Genomic DNA, 15,315 nt, shown 5'->3' with positions numbered 1-15,315 from the left:
TATTCATGAGAGACAGAGGCAGAGACACAGGCAGAGGGAGAAGCAGGCTCCATGCAGGGAGCCTGATGTGGGGCTCGATCCCGGGACTCCAGGATCACGCCCCTGGGACAAAGGCAGGTGCTAAATCACTGAGCCACCAAGGGATCCCCCAGACATAGTTTTAATGCCAAACTACCTCTTACTAGCTGTGATACCAAGAAGGTCACTTAAGTTTTTTTCAAGCTCAGTTTATCTGAAAATGGGAATAATGTGACTGTGTATGTATGAATATTTATACCTCAAATACTCACATGTATACTTGTTCACATTGTTAGGGCTTCTGAAAGTCTGTGATTAAAACCATGGGCTCTGAAGCAGGACTATCTGCATACAAATCCCAGTTTGGACATGTACCAGCTCTGTGACCCTGTCAAGAGTTGCTGAACCTCTCTGTATCTCAATTTTCTTGTGTAACGTGGAGGAAACCATGCTGTTTTCTTCCACAGGCTGTTTTGAGGACTGGGAAAGAACTAGCTGCTGGGCAGTGGTTAAGACAATAGAAGAGAGTACAGGTGAATATTTAAATAGTGGACAAACATTGAATAACTATTTGTTGTGAAAACCTTGTAAATAGCAGAATCCCCATATCAATGGCTACTCTAATGAAGAATAAAGACAAAGTTCGTGATTTTGCTGGACTGAAAAATCTTCAATATTTTAATGTGCTACAGCCTTCAATAAAGCAGCACCCATTGCCACTTGATTGAGAATAGAGGTGTTAGTAAAATAAATCTACTGGCTTGAGACCAAGATGGAGTAACTGGCACTACACTAGTCTTTCTGCCATAACAACTAGAAAGCTGGACAAAAAATACTAAACTTTTCAGGTATTAAATATTAAGTAGTGCAGCACACAAATGAAATGAGCCCTGTATTACCTCAGCTTTCTGCCTGGAGGCATAATATGGGCTGCTGCATAGGGTGGGGGAACCCAAGCAGAAGTTGTGCTAAAGAGATAGAGACATTGGTTACCAAGGCTGAGGAAGCTAGAATTTGTGGGGCAGGATACCAGAATATGCAGAAAAAAAAGTCCCAGAAATCTGCTTAGGGGACCACTTGAGTATTCAGCTGAGTATTAAGCTTATGTTGCTAGGGTGAGATGCTACAGGGCCAGGAATAACTACCAAGGAGCTGTAAACTGAACAACTGCTGGAGCGTGCATGAAGCTACAAGACATTCAAGTTCTAGTCAGCCAGAGATGCCTCACCGAATACACAAGGCATTCAGTATAAATACTTCAGAAAGATCACTCTTTAGGAGTAAGGATAAACTGGCATAAGAGTAGACGTAACTCTAGGCATGCATTGTCCAATATAGTAGCCACTAGCCACACATTTTAAATTAATTAGAATAAATTAAAAATTCAGTTTCAGGAAACTGAAACATTAAAGAAAGTACTTCAGGCTGAAAGAAAATGATACAAGATGAAAACTTGAATCTACATAACGGAAGGGCTAGTGACAGAAGGATGAGAATGGAGGACATCACTGCATAGAAAATGCTAGATTTGCAGGCACTCTGTTATGTGCCTGATGCTCTGGAACTTTATGTCACTCACTGTACGTTCCTTGAGCACATGAGTATCATCATATTGTCTATGGAAACTACTGCTATGGATTTTGAGGCTTATCATGATTGTACCCCCACCAAAAGGACTTCATAAGGTTTGCAAAGATATCAGTTATTTTGATGACAAGTATAGCCTGAAAGCAAGGGGACTGTTGGGATTATATGCAGCCCTCAAATTAATAGCACTAGCTGGGAGTCAGACAGTGCCTCACTCCCTCCCTACTCCTACCCAACACAGAGCCTCAGCCCACCAAGCCTTCCATGTCCTACACCATTGTCCTGGCTTCCCTGGCCGGACATTTGAAGCAGCAATGTCAGCAACGGTCTTTTTTTTTAAAGATTTTATTTGGGATCCCTGGGTGGCTCAGTGGTTGAACATCTGCCTTTGGCTCAGGGCATGATCCTGGAGTTCTAGGATCGAGTCCTGCATCAGGCTCTCTGCAGGGAGCCTGCTTCTACCTCTACCTATAAAAATCTTTTTTTTTTTTTTTTTTAATAAAGAGTTTATTTACTTATTCATGAGAGACACACAGAGAGAGGCAGAGACAGGCAGAGGGAGAAGCAGGCTCCTGATAAAGAGCCTGATGTGGGACTCCATCCTGGGACTCTGGGATCATGCCCTGAGCCAAAGGCAGATGCTCAAGGGAGCCACCCAGGCGTCCTAACAATGGTCTTTCTCCATCTGAGGCTGAGCCCAGTGAAGCTGACCTTCATGCATGAGGTCAATGCCATTCTAAGAAGGTCACATCCAAGAGACCCTGGGAGTGAAGTACTGAAGGATATCATTTTTAACTAAAGCTCAAGCAAGAAGAGAAAGAAACCATACTCAAAACAGAGAAAGCATGAGCTATAGCAAAATCTGTTATTTCAGAACTTTCCCTAAATATACTGTTAATGAATGACTATTCTGTGACAATCTCCCTCATTTCAACAGGCAGCAGAGTGTTCAGTTGGAGCAAATTAGCTTAGACTTTTTTTATGGAGCCTTGACACTGGGAAAAAAGACAAATTCAGTTGTAAAAAGTACTATGTTGCTATTAAATGTTTGAATTTATGTATTTTCTGTGTCATATTATACATGACCATTGTTTGTGAAGGATTACAGTGAAGACTTTTTTTTTTTAAAAAAGGAAAAGTTCTGGATGCCTTTAAAAAGCTCACCCCTGTTTTTAGCACAGTCAAGTTAATGGTTATTTATTGTATATAATTCATGAATTTGACAGTGTGAACTCAAGCCTCAAAAGGTGTAGCTCAAGCCCCTTCCAGGGCCACTTCTTGGCTGAACTCTGCTTAAGAGCCCTTTTGGTGCTGCAGTACTCTACTCAGTGTTGCAAACTAAGTGTAATGCGAAAAGACTGAAAGGTTTTTTTAGATTAATAAGATACAGACAAAAAGCTTGAAAATACAATCTTCTTCTTCTTTTTTTTTTAATATTTTATTAATTTATTTGAAAGAGAGAACAGAGGGACCGGGAGAGGGAGAAGGAGAAGCAGGCTCCCCAGTGAGCAGAGAGCCTGATGCAGGGCTTAATCCCAGGACCCTGAGATCATGACCTGAGCTGCAGGCAGATGCTCAACTGACTGAGCCACCCAGGAACCCTGAAAATGCAATCTTCTAACTTGTTGACTTATAGCACATTTGTAGACTTTAGCCATGATATAATCCCACTCGAATCATATGGTCCCTCATGCAAATTCTAGAATACAGGAATTTTTCAAGATGGTGTAGAAATCAGCTCTAATATAAGTTATACCTGTGGGAGATGCTGGGTAACAGACTGAATACTGGAAATATAAAAAGAGGTAAAACAAATGGCAGGATAGGACTAGAAATCTGTGTAATGAGGCAGAAGAGATTACAGAAGAGATTACAGAAACCGAGGCAATGTAAACTTGAACCTTGGAACTCAGTTCTAGTATCCGAGAGAAGGGAGAGAGCTGCCTACAAGTGCTCTTGACGAAGTTATCCTGGCTGCAAGAAAGTTTAGATTACTCAACAAGTACTGGAGTGAGAAGGGCTGAGAAACATCTAAGTGAGTCAAAAAAGGTTATTCAGGGGACGCTTGGGTGGCTCACAGTTGAGCGTCTGTCTTTGATTCAGGGTGTGATCCTGGAGTCCGGGGATAGAGTCCCGCATTGGGCTCCCTGCATGGAGCCTGCTTCTCTCTCTGCCTGTATCTCTTCCTCTCTCTCTCTCTCTGCCTCTCATGAATAAATAAAATCTTAAAAAAAAAATTTTTTTTTAAAAGGTTACTCAAGATTTTTCAGGTATCCACTGCATTCTGCATCTTTGGGGCCACGCGTGGACCAGACATATGGGAATGAACAATTTGGAGTCTATTTTATTAAATAGAATTGAATATTTGGATACAGATCTAAGCATATACAAAAACATCTTGGAAGTATCGTGTTTTTACACATATATCTAGTAAACAAGGTAAATACAAATTACCCATTATTACAAATTTAAGATACATAAAATGCCACGAGTATTTTTTTAAAGATTTTATTAACCTATTTGAGAGAGAAAGTGAGAGAGAGCACAAGCAGGGGGAGTGGCAGGCAGAGGGAGCAGAGGGAGAGAGAGAGAAGCAGGGCTCCTGGGATCATGACCTGAGCCAAAGGCAGATGCTTAACTGACTGAGCCACCAAGCTGCCCCTCACTAGTACTTTTAAATTTCTTTGTAGTGCCATATGTATAAATAAAAGCAAATGATGGTTTCACAATATAATTCAAGATCCTAATCCCCTAACCCTATTTCAAATGAGAATTCTTCTATCAAGGAGTATTTCAGTAGTACTCTCTTATATACATATATATGATGATGATGGTGTGACATGCATGTTAAACATGAAATTCCATGATAATACATTTTAAAATTATTTGATAATTTTCATATAAATGGATCTAGAAATGGAACAGAGCTAATGGTATGTCCTTTATTAGGGAATTATAATGATTGTTTTAAAAGTGCTATGAATCCAGCTAGGAAAAAAGGCAGGCACGATACACATGTACATATATATTACAACCCAATGCTTCTTTGATGTTCTGGTTCCATGCTTCTTTGGAGTTTAGCATTTATAAATGGTCTCCATTTGGTTTTAAGTACTTGTGAATTCCAAGTACACCATACATAACTATGTTCAAACAAGTACAAAACACATCTCAAGATAAAATCTAAATATGGTTTGAAGAAAATTAAACAGTTCTTTACTGTTAGAAAGTTTATTAAATTCAAGAGCAAGCAAAGATGTAGGAGTCAGTCTTATGCATAATGATAAAATTGGCCATGTCAGTAGATTTTTTTTTGAAAGTCTGTGGGAATAAAACCATGGCCATTTCATAATGATCAAGTTATACTACATATGAAAAAGAAAGACACTGAAGTCTTTACAAGTTTTAATTTGAAATTATAAATTAGCAACATATTTGTGGCAAAAGCTTAATGTAAATCTAACTTTAATAACTACTGGATCTAGATATATGCTTTTCAAAGTGCATGTAAGATAAAGATACGATGAAAGTTTTGGTCTTAAAGATCAATTTTCTAAAATAATTAAATTACTAAGTACATTTCCCCACTTCATACATTTTTTCACCTTTTGTCACACTTGTGCTATATTTATTATAAATACATTTGACTTTGATAGCTCCATGAATTTCTTTCCATAATTTAAACTATACATACTATTTTTTATTTTAATGAATATTAAAAGTCTTAAAGAATGAGCATACTGCCTTTGGTCAATTTAAGAAAAAAGATTCTCAAAAAAAAAAAAAAAAGAAAAAGAAAAAAAACATTCTCTGAAGAATACAAAAGATTTAGTAAATACATTGTAAGTGAAAATTTGGCAGAAAGCATGTTCCAGGTCCCCAAATCATACACATTTGGTTACTATACAATGGTCTCATCCAGAAAGTAGCCTTCCAGAATATACCCTGGCCCCCCACCCCACAATCAACATTGCTATAATGGGAATTTGGTGTACAACTATTTCAAAATGTTCTAAGTCGGATATGCTTTTTACATTGTCATTTTTGTAACATACCAAAAAATGATTCTAGGCCTAACAAATAACGATAGCAATGCTTAAGTTTGAAAATGTTGCCAAATTGTTGCTTTAAACTATATTTTCTAGTTGGATAAGTTGAACTGCCAGGATGAAATAAAATTAATAGATCACCTTTTTTCAATATATGAAAGAGAGGGGAGGAAAAGCAGGGAGATGCATAGGTCACCAAAAGGTACTCTGTGTTCAGATCCAAGGCAATGCCTGCTAGATTGTAATCAAAAACGAACTCAATCTTGGCTGGATGGGATACGAAACCAAAAGAGTAAATAAATGACAACGCTTAGGTTAGTAAAACAGCACCAGGTTGCTAAGAAATCTATTAGAATGAGACAACGAGCAAGCAAGTTCTCCAGCAGTAGAAGCTGCTCTTGCTATGTACTCTTGCCAATCACTAGTGTGCCTCTGCCAAATCAATGTCACATTTAATTTATTCACATTCGAATCTATTGCAAACAGACTTTGATCAATTACAATCATGAAAATGCAGACTGAGTTTTGTTGTTTTGACATGCTTTCTTGAACTTCTCTCCTGCATTTTTAAAAAACATAATTGCAAGAAGTTGATCTCAATGATTTTTGTTATTTGAGGGGACAATTGTTAAGATTTGTTTATATTCCTTGCTGGCTAGGAATTTCTGGCATTGAGTTTTCTGTCTTTGAACTTGAGCCAGATTAATTATTACATCTCAAAATGTTACTAAAATGAACTAATCACAGAGCTCAAGTCATTAACAGTTTTGCAGGTGGTATTTCTTTTAATAAAATAAATGAACTTCCATCTATATGAAAAAAAAAGACCTTTGAGCATAAAGATACAATTACTTAATTGAAAAAGAAATATGGCAGTTAAACATTAATAAAAAAATAATTAGAGTCATTTAACTTTAGTCCTATTTAATTGCACTGCCCTGGTGGGAGACAAAGAAAACCTTGCTCCCCTGTGGGAGAAGTGGGGAAGCCCATTATCCCTGGGAGAGAAGCGATGTCAGGTCCCTGTGGCTTTTCAGGCCTGGGCTCCTAGAGTGGGAAAGAAAGGGCAGAGGCTGGAGCCCTGGAGGAAGAAGGAGGCTCCATCTGTGAATGACTGCTAACACTTAAAGAGCTGTTACATGCCAGCTGCTGTAGGGAGAAAACAGTTCTCTCGTAGGTTGAGAGAGGGAAGGAAAGGAGCTGGGAGGAACAATCAAACTTGTTGTGGTCATGGAGGGAGGTTACCTTCCCAGGTCCTAATGCAGAGGCCCTGTCCTTTGATGCAAGGAACAATAAACTTGTGGCCCTGCATACTCATTCATTCATGCATTTTTCGTTCTTTCTTTCATTGAATGAATTTACACAAGCACCTCCAATTCAGGGGCCTGGGGATTCAGAGAACAAAACCTGGCTTCCACTCTAGGAGCTTCCTTGGGGGTTGAGGGGAAAACAAACAAAGGAGGTTCCTGCTGCGACGCAGACTTATCCAGGAGTCAAGGCAGGGAAGAGCTCCGTGAACACCAATGATCACTTTTGCGGCTGCTGCTTATAGGGCTCTTTTCTACTTTCTCATTTGCTCATTCACTGGTTCATTTAGATACTGAGAGCCCACACAGTGAGAAGACACAGCCTTTCGCCTAAACTCCAGGAACTCACAATCTCAGGAAGAGAGACAGGTTAAAAAATTAATCAAATTACAAGATGACAGATTCTGAAATAATATTAAGCAAAGAATGTTTTGAGACTGCAGGAGAAAAGCTGGCGTTTCTATTATTATCCACGGAGTGGGCAGGAGGGGGTCAGAAATGACTTCCCCGAGGGAGTGAGGTCTAAGTCTTAACAACAGAAATGACTTCCCTGAGGGGATGAGGTCTGAGTCTTGACAAGAGAGAACTGAGAAGAGAAGACGCATGCTGGGAAGGGGTGAGGACTTGCAGGGGTGAGAACGTGCTAAATCTTACAATGCAATGTTAGGACATTAAGCTTTTATCCTGAAAGCCATGGTGAAATATTTTGACTGTGAAGCAAGAGTAGGATTTCCGTATAAAAGAGAAGAATGCTTAGTTAATTTGGATTTCAAATAAACAAATTGTTTTGTATACGTGGTTCTTCTATATTGTATGGTATATACTTACCCTTATAATTATCCATTGTTTGTGTGAAACTTGAATTTAACTAGGTGCTCTGTATTTTTATTTGCAAAATCTGGCAACCATTAGCAGGAGACTTATGTGTTTATACCACATTAAGAAAAAATGATTTTGGCAACTGTAAAAATTAGATTGGAGGAGAGTGAGACTGGAATAGAGAAATCAGATAGGATGCTACTACAGAAATGGAAGTGAGACGTTATTAGGGCAGGAACCAAGACAGGTAGTGAGATGGAGAGGAAAAGACAGATTGTGATGATAGTCAAGATGAGAAAGGTCTTGGTCACCAAATGTGGAGGTGAACCAGACCAGAACAATCCCCAAGTCTCTGATGATGACGATGGAGTGATGATGGGTAACGCTATGAACCATGGGAGGAAACAGGGAAGAAGAATTCTTTTGGAGACACACTGAATTTGAGATGTCTATAACAGACCCAAATACTATGCATCAAACTGTTAGTTCCTTCTTAGCTGAACCTCCAAATAACTGAAGTGCTTCAGGACTCTCTTCGAGGTCCTCCCCTTTTTCTATATACTCTTTGCCTAAGTAAGCATTTCCAATCTTACGAGTTTAAACACTGTCTATATATGCTGAAAAATCTCAAATTTATACTTTTTTTTTAAAAAAAGATTTTATTTATTTATTCATGAGAGACACAGAAAGAGAGAGAGGCAGAGGGAGAAGCAGGCTCCATGCAGGGAACCCGATGTGGGACTCGATCCCAGGTCTCCAGGATCATGCCCTGGGCCGAAGGCAGGCGCTAAACCACTGGGCCACCGGGGCTGCCCTCAAATTTATACTTTTTGATCTGACTGCTTTCCAAGCTCCAGAATTATATGCTATCCAACTATCTTAACTGATGTTTTAACTTGGACATTTTAACTTAAGCACCTCCAAGACCAATGAGGCTCAGAGGGCCAGCTCAGGGTCACACAATTAGCCTAGACTTAAGGCAGAAGCACCTGCTTCCACCACATTCCTTCCACACTCATTACTGCCCTACAGTTCTCAGCAAGCCCCACACCAGGCTCCGCATACCGCTGGCCTCAGGATAGTGCTGCCTGACTAAGGTGTTGCCTTGAGCTCCTGCAGCTTTGCTTTGCTTAGCTTCAGTTGGGCCTCATCCTGTTTCCCTTTCTTCATATGCTAAGACAAGACAAACCCCAAGGATACACTACCGCACTGCACATGTACCTAGAGAGGAAGCCAGCTACCTAGGTGGTGGCCCATGCTCTCCAAGTAGCCTCCATGACATACCGAATGCACACCAGTGGGCAGGATCTGGAGAGGATGAGGAGGCTACTGGGAGGTCCTTGTGCTGGGAAGTAGCGCGCACATCAGCCAGCAGCAGCTGAATTGGCCTCCCTTATACGGTTGTGCACGTTTAGTATAACTATTCCTATGCTCCCCTTGCCTCTTACCTCCACCCAGCCCTACATCTTATCAATTCTTTCTCCAAAGTGTATCTTGAGCCATGCAGATGTGGCTCTCCACATCCCTTACCAAAAGCATTTCTTGCCTAGATCAGTCTCCTAACTGGTGTCCTTGGTCCTCTAGGATTCAGTGTCCAGAGCAACCACTGACCTTTCAGGTCACTTCCTGCTAACAACACTTGAATGTGTCCTTAGGACAAAACCCGAACTTGCCCATGGCAGCTTTGGAGATACCCTAACCAGTTCCCACTTCAAGACAAGATTTGCTTCCCAGCTACAGAGAATGTGCTGAGCAGACTACCTCCATTGAGCGGCATATTATGGCTTATTATTATTATTAAGATTTTATTTTTATTTATTCATGACAGACACAGAGAGAGAAAGAGAGAGAGAGGGGCAGAGACACAGGCAGAGGGAGAAGCAGGCTCCATGCAGGGAGCCCGACATGGGACTTGATCCCGGGTCTCCAGGATCACACCTCGGGCTAAAGGTGGCGCTAAACCGCTGAGCCACCTGGGCTGCTCCATATTATAGCTTATTAACAGACAGTGGATTCTTTCTACCCTTTCGATATGCCATATTCATTACTGCTATTACAAATAGCCCTGTGAATTATGATAAATTACTTATTTCACCAGATAATTTTGAGTAGATTTCTAGAAGTTAGATTGCTACAGCAGAGGGCAAATGCATTTATATTTTGCTGTCTGTAAGGGAATGGGTTTTTGACTGTCCTTTACCTCCCTTCTCCCCTCTTTCTCCCACACTCAGTGACTAAAATGATGCCTAGTATGCAATAGATGCTCAATATCTATCTGTGGAATGAATCAATTTGGCTCTGTATATGCACTTTATTCACTAATGAATAAACAGATTAACTGCAATTTGTAACTGTCTTATAAAGTCAAATCTAAATTTAAATAGCTAGGAATCAAAGATAAACCATGTTCCATTATTAATAAAATAAATTTTTATTTGGACTTAAAGCCCTTCTCTTCATAATGTTGCAGAAGCCTCAGTAACTTCAAAAGTGAGAAAAGACAGGTACACATTTATTTATATCCTAGGAAGCTTATACTAGTTTTTAAAAAATCAACATGAGGGCACTAGCTCTCAGTTTGACTATCGCGGCGTTCTATCGTCAGGCGGCATTGGAGATGCCCTGAGCCAGCAATGTTGGGCCCCAAGGGGACCTAGGCATGATGGTGAAGATGGGTGCAGAAGACAAGGATGATGGCTTTGGAGAAGCAGAACTCCACGTTGGACCAGGTCAGCTCCGGACTACCTGGAGAATAACGCCCACCTCCAGGAGCTGCTTGAGTACATCTGGCAGGCATACCTTGAGTTCCAGCAGCTCGAGGAGGCCCTTAGTGATGCTAGTCCCTAGGCTCTTGGAGCCCCCAGCTAGCCCCAACCCTGCCTCCCTGAGCTAGGCTTTGACCTGAGTACTTACCACCTGGTTTAGATACCTTTTCAAAGGCTGGCCTACAGGTCCCTCTGATGGGTCTGCCTGCCTGGCCACCCTTCTGGTACCCTCCTTGGTGTACCTGGGCCAGCCCCTGCTCCTCGACATCCTCTCCAGGATTCAGGTGTGGGCCTACAAACCACCCACCTTACCTGCCTGCCCAATTCCAGGACACTCCTCACTCTGCCCAGGCCTTGAGCAGCCACATTAAACAGGCCAATAAATGAATAAATGAATGAATGAATAAAACCAATGTGGTAAAGATAACTCAGTCTGCCTGTTTCTTTTTTTTTTTTTTAAAGATTTATTTATTTATTTGAGAGAGAGTGTATAAGCAAGCATGGTGTGGGGAGGGCCAGAGCGGGGGAGAGAGTCCTAAGCAGATTTGGCGCTGAGCTTGGAGCCCTACGCAGGGCTCCATCTCACCACCCTGAGAGCATAACCTGAGCTGAAGCCAAGAGTCAGATGCTTAACCAACTGTGCCATCCAGGTGCCCCTCAGTCTGTCCTTTTGAAAATTCAGAAAAAATGATTTTTCCTTTGTGTACCTTTCACTTGTCAACCACTAAGAATTTGACTTAAAATATATCACTACCCAAATACAAAAATCCCTAACTTTGGAAGGCATCCAGGTAAGAAAATTTCATAATGAATCAGTTATTTTGGAACTAAAATATCCCCCCCCCCCAAGAAATAGTATTACAGTGATATTTGTATTCCTTGCCTAGGATACAATTTAGCCACAGTGTAACACATATGCAATAAAAATATGGGGTAGAACTGCAATACGTCATCCATAGCATCTGTGACTAAAACTTGAAAACAGACTGCTGGCATCTCAGTGGGGCTGCTGGTGCTGCCTCCCAAAAAAGACAAAGGTACTATGGGAAGGCAGATGGGTAAGCAACCCTCAGATACTTCAAATGGAACCCAGGGCTCTACTCTTCCCAAATCCAAAGATAAAGATAGTCTAAGCACTTCCCTTCCCATTATGGGATGGGAGAAGGTAGAGGAAATAGGAAGATGGGCTTGGGAAAGGATGGGTAGGGGTGGAAAGAGGTGACCATGTGGCCAACTAGAATTGCACACTCACATAAACCACCACTACACCAGCAGTCACAGTAACATCCACTTCACACAGTTTGAGTAACACCAACAGACAGGACTGGCTACAGCAATTCTACTGGGAGGGGCGTAGAATTCTCCAGACAGTAGTAGGTGATGAAACTAACCAAAATGACACTGAGAGAGGGAGGGACAGTAAAAGGGAGGAACCACAGTAACATCTTTTGTCCTAAGAGTAAATAAATGAAAAGGCTAGACTATTAATTAGGGTTGCAGAGTGAGTTTTAAAGGTCAGGCAATCGGGTGAGCTAGCAAATGTAAGCTCACGTGGGCATCTGTGGTGGCCTGGGAGCCAGGCTTCCTTTAGGTTTGGTGCCAGGAGAAAAAGAGAGGCTCAGGGATCTCCAGCAGTGGTGGGGACAGGACAATGAAGAAATAAGGCGAGAGAATTCTCATGGGAACTACCGGTGGGGGGAGAGCAGCGAAACGATCACTAAGAAATTAGACCAAAGGCAAAAGGAAATCAAGAACGGACAGAGGAGGAACTGGGCTTCCCAAGGCTCTCCGCAAGAGACAGGCTAGAGCCCTCTCTTTGACTTTTTCACATAGTTATTCGATACTATTGAGCATCTACTCTGTGCCAGGCACTGTTCTAGATAAAACAGGGAACAAAACTTAGTCCCTGCTCCCATGAGGCTTGACTTCTAGTAGGAAGAGACAAATGACAGACCAACAAATAACACCGCTACTGGATGTAAGTGAACGGGTGACTGCCTATTGCTATATCCTCCTCATTTAATCAGCTGGCCCTTTTGGATTTACTAAGAAACAGGAGACTTGAACCAGTGTGGGAGTATTTGCAAAGGAGTAAACAGAACTTTCTTAGCTCCTTTCAAATGTTACTTTCTCAAAATGAATTTTTTTTTTCCTACAAAAGTAATGCATCTGGAAACAAACACGGAAATTTAAACAGAAATCCATAAAGTTGAAAAATGTAAATCTCTCATAATTTCATATCCAGTGTTAAAACATCTGGAGTATATTATTACAGACTTCTCTTTAAACATACAAACACATTTATAATATGAGTATAATGTATCTCATTTACAAATCCATGCTTATAATTATCAGTAAGGTATAAGAAGGTATGTATAATGCATATTGTTCCATAAAATGCTTTTCACTTAATATTTTCCAGACATCTTTCTGTGTGAATATATAGATGTATATTATCCTTTTTAATGGCTGAAAGTAGCTAGTATTCCATTACACAAAGGTAACCTAATTTATTCACTCAATTCCCTACAGATGGATGTTTAGTGTGCATCATATTTTACAATACTACAAACATCCTTGTATAAAATTTTTACAGATTTGCCAATCAGTCCTTAAGATATCTTCTTAGAAGTGGGTAGGAAATATCAGAAAGGGAAACAGAACATAAAGACTCCTAACTCTGGGAAATGAACTAGGGGTGGTGGAAGGGGAGGAGGGCAGGCGGTGGGGGTGAATGGGTGACAGGCACTGAAGGGGACACTTGATGGGATGAGCACTGGGTGTTATTCTGTATGTTGGCAAATTGAACACCAATAAAAAAATAAATTTATTATTAAAAAATAAAAAAGATATCTTCTTAGAACCGCAATCAAAAGGTTCCCATATATTTGGAAAACTGCTCTCTAAAAGTAACCATCACCCTGCACCCGTACCTATGGTGAATGAGAATAGGTGTTTTCCCACATGTCAATACAACAACAACAAAAAACCCTTAGTTGTCTTATATTTTAACACCTCCCCCCAGTCTTTAGTTTCTCTTTTAACTTTTTTTTTTTTTTTTAGTTTCTCTTTTAACTTTGTCTAGGGTTTTGTTTTTACAAAAAAGTAAAAACTTCTTATGCTGTTAAATTTGTCAATTTTTCCATTATGGTATCTGGTTTAAGTGTCATATCCTTCATTCTTTGGCTTCCCTGTTCCTTTTTATCCTTCAGGTGTCAGCCTAAATATTACCTCCACAGAGTAGCTTCTCTAAATGTTCATTTAAAGAAAGCTGTCCCTGTTATGTTTTCCTAGAATCTTTTATTCCTTCGGAGTTCTTTTCACAACTTGTAATGGTCCATTTTTGGCATTTGTAACGTGTCTGTCTTTCCCACTAGAGTATAAACTCCATGAGATCTACAATGTCCCTGGGTCATCTGCCTATCTTCCACACCTCCAACATCTGCCATAGATTAGATACTCCTAGATTATTTTGTGAACAAATTTTAGTTTCTTCCTTTCTGGGGCGTATTGTTAGTTTTCTCTTGACAGTGTTCCTTCTAAACGATTAAATGAATAGTTAAGGCTGTCAAACTAACCCTTCACTAAAAAGTAATTTAGAAAATCTCATTCACCACTTTCTCAAAAAGAAATGCGTCAAGATCAGACATCACTGTACCCAGACTGGTCAGGAAATCTTGGACTGGGATTAACTGAACACTATAGTGTGGCTCAAGGACATGCAATATTGCTTTCATGACATCCAAGGGTGAATCCACATACTGTATCTTGAGGATTTTGATGGTTTCAAAATCTATTAGTTTACCTTGAAAACGAAGACATGTTATGTTACTAATTTAGTATAAAAGGGAAGAGTCTTATGATGCCAGAGCACCCAAAAAGTTAGGAAGTTTGTAACTTAGTTTCTATAGATATCCTCCATGACAGCAATTAATCACTTATTTTTATTTTTTCTTTAAATATCTTATTTATTTATTCATGAGACAGAAAGAGAGAGAGAGAGAGAGAGAGAGAGAGAGAGAAAGAGAGAAAGAGAGAGAGAGGCAGAGACACAGGCAGAAGGAGAAGCAGGCTCTACGCAGGGAGCCTGATGCAGGACTCGATTTCGGGATTCCAGGATCACGCCCTGAGCCAAAGGCAGACACTCAACCGCTGAGGCACCCAGGCGTCCCTAAGCACTTATTTTTAAAAAGTAGTATTTAGGCACAAGCTTCAGCAGTAGTGACAGTCAATTCCTTGAATAGTGTCAGTTAATAAGTACACAAACTGAAGGGTTAGGATAGCATGTTTTGCCACCTGCTAGATAAGAGAGTTCACTTTAGAGGTATCAGGGTTGGTCCCTTTTCATTCTCACAATAAAAAGCTCTGTGATATTCAGATTAGACGAGCACTTTTTTGGGGGTAATTCTTAGGAATGCCTCCTTTTTAGAGGAAGGTATCTTTTAAATTGTGTTAGAAATTAGGAAAGTTTCTATCTGGGAATTTTTCTTACAAATACCTGTAAATAAGGATTTTTAAGTCTAATAAATTTAAGCGGAACAAAAGCTGAGTTCTATTTTCATTGTATAGGTAAAAATATTTACATTCTACCATATCATCTACTTGTAAATACTTTTCCTTCTTAAATTGAGAGGCAATGTGATGTTTTCTTAGGTGAAGCCATGCAATGTACTAACCTTCACTGAATATATCACTGGGACTTATTACATGCAAAATATTTTTGCAATACACAAATGAATCTTGTTAACAAATAACACTCTAGTGTGATAA

At 40.2% G+C, this 15,315-nt stretch overlaps 1 protein-coding gene across 1 annotated transcript in view; it reads right to left on the bottom strand.

Moving 5' to 3' along the window:
- The window catches only part of NDUFAF2 (NADH:ubiquinone oxidoreductase complex assembly factor 2), a 155,929-nt gene that overhangs the window by 3,365 nt on the left and 137,249 nt on the right, over window positions 1-15,315 (bottom strand). The window lies entirely within an intron of this gene.

The sequence above is a fragment of the Canis lupus genome, chromosome 5, assembly GCF_048164855.1.
Source record: "Canis lupus baileyi chromosome 5, mCanLup2.hap1, whole genome shotgun sequence".
In the NCBI taxonomy this organism is placed as follows: Eukaryota; Metazoa; Chordata; class Mammalia; order Carnivora; family Canidae; genus Canis; species Canis lupus.
Note: the sequence above shows the minus strand (reverse complement) of the source record. Positions and strands in the feature narration are given on the sequence as shown.